This window comes from Sapajus apella, unplaced genomic scaffold (genome assembly GCF_009761245.1).
Source record: "Sapajus apella isolate SASKATOON/1434 unplaced genomic scaffold, GSC_monkey_1.0 scaffold56, whole genome shotgun sequence".
Taxonomy (NCBI): Eukaryota; Metazoa; Chordata; class Mammalia; order Primates; family Cebidae; genus Sapajus; species Sapajus apella.
The window spans coordinates 12,610,492-12,616,636 of NW_022436996.1; the positions used below are offsets into that span (position 1 = coordinate 12,610,492).

Below are 6,145 nucleotides of genomic sequence, written 5' to 3' on the forward strand. Positions count from 1 at the left end.
AATCTACTTTTAACAGCAAGAAGATTGAAACTTAGTAAGAATATTGACATATACATGTTTTGTTAATTTATATCATGTTCTTAAAATAGATTCTAATTATCTATCTATAGATAGATAATAGATATAATTATAATAGAATTTAATTCTATTATAGAGATTTTATTAAATTGAAAACAGTAGTAAGCAGTTCTCAGTAAGCCTAAGGCAGAACCTTCCTTGTCAGGTGAAATGGTGCTAAGCATGGAGTGACCTTCACAGAAGTCATAAATTTAGTAGCAACTTTCTAAAGTATACCATGTACACTTAATCCTTTATTAAATATTGTTAACAACTTTCACACCCTGTATTTAAAGCAACATTTACAATCTCAGGCACTATCATTATTAACCAGTATGCCTTTAATATTACGCAAAGAGACAGTTGTATATACAAGCTTCAAATTCTTTGCATAACATTTCAAAAAGCTTGCAACATTTTAAAAATCTAATAGACTCAGGTTCATTAAAATGTCCAAATTCATATGGTGACAAAAAAACTGAGATTATGACACAAATCCTTCTATTTTTTTATTTATTGGCCCTATTGTTTTATTGGTAGACTCTACAATTATTTTGAAATAGAATTTTAATATTTTCCTGCAAATTGGTGATATGGTGGCATCATATGAATAACAGTTTGAGGTTATCTAAAATAAGTGGCTTGCACATACGGATTTTCCCCCATAGTTTTGGAAAGCCCATTTTTCACTATGTGGTAAACAGTTTACTGCATGATCTAGTGTCAAGCACAAAAAATTTGAAATTTAGATTTTGGCAAATCTTAGTTTACAGCCTGGCTTCATTTAAAAGTTGTGCAACTCTGGGATATTCAATTTCTGTGGCCTTCACATTTTTATTATTTGAATAAGGATGATGTAATGCTACCCAAATTTGGATTCAGCAATATTATACATGTATAAATCACTTAGCACAATATTTGGCACATAATAAATGCTAAAGGATTTGGCTGTTATTATATTTTTGGTATGCATTATTTTAGGCATATTCACATACTTATAAAATTCTAACAATTAGTAACATCAAGGCAAATAATAAAATCCATGAGAATATTTTATCTTTCAAGCATATTATCCCCAGTTTATAGAGTAGATATGTGAGGCTTAAAACCATATGAATATTTTAGAAAAAATAAGGGATTGATCTAGACATAGAGGCTGGAACAAAATGTCTTTCATGTAATCTATTTTGAATAGGATTGCTTTCAGAGACTCCAGCTAAACTCAGCTTTTAGTACAACATGGCTAGCAAGTCTTGTATAGAGTTGCTGGATGTGTAAATGCTATCTTCTAAGGTAAGAGTGTACTGAAAATGTGAATTTTTGCCATACTCTGACAAGTGAAAATTTCGAAAATCTGTTCACTGAGCAAGAGCATAAGGAAAAACTAAACATGTACCCCAACTTAATAAAATGATACATCTATAGGCTACATCGATCCTGAATCACTTTATAAGGCCAAATTAATTATTTGAAAGTTTCTCTTAATAAATGATTAAAAATGTAAAAATATTTAACCTCAAGGAACACTGAATTTAGACTGCGAAACAGTGTTGTAAATTTTATTATAATCATCATTCTTTTCTTAATGCTGAAGACTGCATCAGTTCCATGAATAACATCACTCATGTTTTATAATAAATATATTTGTACAGGTATGTTTAACAGTATCTGTATGTATCTCCAGAAATTGTTGCTCATTTTAGAGCACATATTTTTATTCTGATGAAGATTTAATGTTTTACTTAATACATCAGTAGAAAACATGAATAAACTGTATGCCCAATATCAATATTTTCTAAAAACACAAGTAACATTCTTATAAATGTTCATTTAAAAAATATTAGAGGCAACAGTTATTGTTTTATCATGATCAAATTGGTATCAAATTCATATGCATATGTAAAAAAGTAATCACTTACTAGTCATAAAAATAAAATGCAATAATTATGCACTTTGTATTACTAAGAAAGTGCTCACTTATATAAGTAGCAGATGATGAAAACAGTATCATAACAATTCTGGATATATCTTTAGGTGAATTCTTAAAAATCACCTTATTTTATATGATTTCCATTTTAATTTAAATGCCACATATTTTCAGCTAACACTGAAATTAGTTTTTTATACTAAAACTTCAGCTGTTATAAATCACGACACACCTTTAGAAACTTGCTTAAAGGTAGGAATAATTCTTTCTAGTAAATAATTATGTTACATTACATATTTGTTACATGTTATGTTTGAGAAATATATTCTGAACGTGAAAATATTCAAATTAAAGATTAATATTATAATAGAATAAAGATTTTACAAGGAAAATATTACAACCAGTAAAAGCGAGAAAGACCACGTAATAGTAACGAAGACATCTGTTTGGAATATTGCAGAATAATAGATACCACATTTTATCAAAGGACAGTAATGCTTGATCTTCTATTTCCCACAGAACTCTGGATCTAATTAAGAGCAAGAGGGAGAAAGAGGCAGCAATATTTAAAATGCCTGTACTCTAATTTGCAAAAGACACTGAGGAAGATAGAAGAAAATTGCATTTTACTTCAGGTAGTCTTTGAAATGAAAGCTCTGTTATTTTTCAAAATTGGAAGGATATCACAGTGGTGATTTTATATACAAAGTAGGACCTGTTCCAGAAAACTCCAGTGATAACTCACATATGAAGAAAGTTAATTTTGACCTCATAACAAAATCTCCCATATTTTGAGTAGATTAGCCTGTCACCTTCTTCACAAATCACCAACAGCATTGGGTGTATGGTTCTTGGTGGAAGCCACTTGCAATGTGTCATACAAAGTTAAGAAGAACAAACACCAAATGCTGCAAACATGCACACATAGGAATTCAGATGTACTTCAAGCCTTCTATAACCATCACAAAAGAACCCAATAAAATAGTGTGAATTACATGAGAAATTATTTCTGGCCTCTCTCCAATTCATCTATCATCAAGAGTAACAGTTTCTTTCAGTAACCTACCATTAATCCTCCTAAAAATAACTTGCAGTATAGAAAGAAAACAAATAATTAACACAGGATATAGAAAGATAATAAAGAAGACTGTGCTAATTGCAAAAAAAAAAAAAATCTTGAGATGGTGCTTGCAGGGATTCTTGTCAGTGATTTGCAACCAAATCACTGTAAAATTCTGAGTCATATTCAGTCCAAATTTTACTTCAAGGAATTTCAGCATGTGCTTATTTTCTTTGTGCTGGACAAACATCTTCATTATAATATTCAATGCCACTGTCAGAGTACACACCAAGTAAAAATTACTTTCATTATATTAGCCACATTTATTTCTTCACATTCAAGTTGAAGGCACTTAGCAACCATTAAGGTTGATACTAAACTTAACAAAGGAAATACCAATAAAGCTGAATTCTCAAACTGCAGTAAATATCCCAGAAAGAGATAAAATACATAGACTGTATAATCCTTATAAACCTTGTCACTTGCTCCAGCGGAAAGCTATCTAGCAAGAATAGAAACACTGCATGAAGAAACAGGAGATGGTGGCCATACCCCACATCATCATAAAGTGTAAGTTGAAGCACTCATCAGCAAGTAGCAAAACCTCTCTCCGTAAGCATTTAAGTTGCTTTTAAATATCCTGTAGGGGCAGCAACTTGGTATGCAAAATATGGTAGTGCCCAGTTTTTTCTTAAAGTAATGGAGTATCCATTCTTCTTGTATCTACCCCATTAATAATGAGACATGCAACAGTAAGCATTCCCACTAGCCATGTTACACTCATAAGCCAACTTGTAACAAGTAAGGCAGTAACATACATTCTTTGCTATCCAAAAACAATGCCAACATAGGAATACACTGGCTCTATAATCACATTGCTAGCAGTGGTTTGACATAAAATGCTGGCAGTAAGTTCTGGATAAATACAAATTTGCTGCACTGCATTTATAGTCTTCAGAGATACACGTTTGTTATCGTGTGCCAGTCTTCCAAATGAAGGTGCCTTTAACATATCTTTATGACAGGACTAATATATGGTACTGTCAGCCTGAAATGCGATTTTCCATTCAAGCTCGTTTGGAGCTCTTTCAGGAATTGGAATGTCGTTGTTTTTTCTCTAGCAGATTCCTTGTTTTCTGAAGACTTTGGCTTTTTTCTTTGGCACAGTTGTACTTTGGGTCATTCTTCCTCCGCCGCTGTCTCCACGGAGGCCAGGGCACCCCTTGGCTCGCGTGTGGCAGAAGTCTCCCTCCCTCTGAGTCTCTGAAACACTCTGCCTCTCCAGGCCCACTCCTGGCCACCAAGGCAAATATATGTTTTAATCAGTGTTTTTCTAGTAATAAAAATCTTACAGAAAAGCTAAGTGAAATCTTAGGCAATTCCCTGGTTAATGCTTCTTGATGACATAAATTGTTCCATATATACTTTCTTGAGTGCAGCTAACCTTGTTACACTAGAAATGAATCTTGACCAACAGCCAACATATATTAACTTATGATCCTCTTGTGGGAAATGGCACTTTGCTGCTTTGATGTTTTCACCAGACCGGGGTCAGGCTTTATGCCCTGAACCGTTCTGGTAAATTTATTCAGCTGATAATCATGGTTCTTTAATTCTGGTGATTGTCCTGTGCTAATTAGATAATAAAGCAGATAACGCAAAGTAGCTTTTTCCAAAGGGTTTCAGAAAAAAAGATATTTTCCCAATGTATTAATGTGTTGAACACACACACACACACACACACACACAGAGTTTGTAAATAACTTTGAGAAACATTATGTTAAAAATGCCTCAAGAAATTTTGCCTAACACAGGATAATGAGATTAACTTACTAGTTTTTTAAATACAAAATACATAGAAATGCATTGTTGGGAAAATTTTGATTGAATTTATATTTAAGAAGTTTAAGGAGAATTGCTATGTTTAAATTGCTGTCTTCAAATCTGTGATTTAACATATTTTGTCTATTTATTTCGTTCTTTAAATTATCAATTTGTTTCATAATTTTTTATGAAGAGGTATTATATAAATTTAGGACCATTTCTAGATATTCAATATAACTGTGACTGTGATTATTATAAATTTCTACAAATTTTATTTCTCGATGGTATGTAGAAATTCAATTTGTTGTTTTACATTGTCCTTATGTAGCAACTTTATGAAAATTAATGATGATTCTTTCATTAGATATTCTTTTGGTATTTTTTATATACAGCTTTACAAGTTTGTTTCTCTTGGATTTACTTTATCTGGGTCCCATTTCTTTCTTTCTTGGCTAATATTTTATCTTGCTAGTATATGTAATCATTCCAATAAAAATTGGATGGAAAATATCACATTATATGTAATCATACATAATATATATGATATATACTATGTAATAAATAATAGTATCTTGTTATGGACTGAATGTTTGTGTCCTCTACAAATTTATATGTTGAAATATCATTTCCAGTGTGGTAGTATTTGAAAGTGGAGCCTTTGGGAGCACATTAGGTCACAAATGGGATTGCAATTGGTGCCCTTAAAATAAGAGGCCAGAGAACTAGCTTGCTCTCATTCTGCCACATGAGGATACAAGAAAAAGTTGACAGTTTACAAACTGCAAGTAGGATCTCACCAATACCTGACCATGCTGGAACCCTGATCACAGACTTCCAGCCTCTAAAACTGTTAGAAATGTCTGCTGTTTATAAGCCACCTAGCATGTAATACATTGTTATAATAGCCCTAACACAGAAATCATATATTATATAATAAATAATATTGCTACAATCAGTGAATATGTGTAAACATAATTTTTATTTCTTCCTTTTTTTCATATTCTGACTGAATTAAAGTCTACATGGAATTCACCTCAAAATCCTGAAATGGCAACAAATTGTTAGTTTTCCTCCTACTGAGCTCTGGAGAAGTACTGAATCAAGTTTCAAGAGACTTAGTCTTCCACTTCTCATTTGTGACATACTAAGCTAAAGAAAGTAGAGAAGACTAGAGTCCTTTTAATTTAAAGCCAAGAAAAGAAGAAAGAAAGAAGAAAGAAAGAAAGAAAGAAAGAAAGAAAGAAAGAAAGAAAGAAAGAAAAGAAAAGAAAAGAAAA

The 6,145-nt window shown here is 31.9% G+C and overlaps 1 pseudogene; it reads right to left on the reverse strand.

Moving 5' to 3' along the window:
* Positions 1–2,725: 2,725 nt before the first annotated feature.
* LOC116528026 overlaps positions 2,726–6,145 on the reverse strand; it is an 84,305-nt pseudogene continuing 80,885 nt past the window's right edge.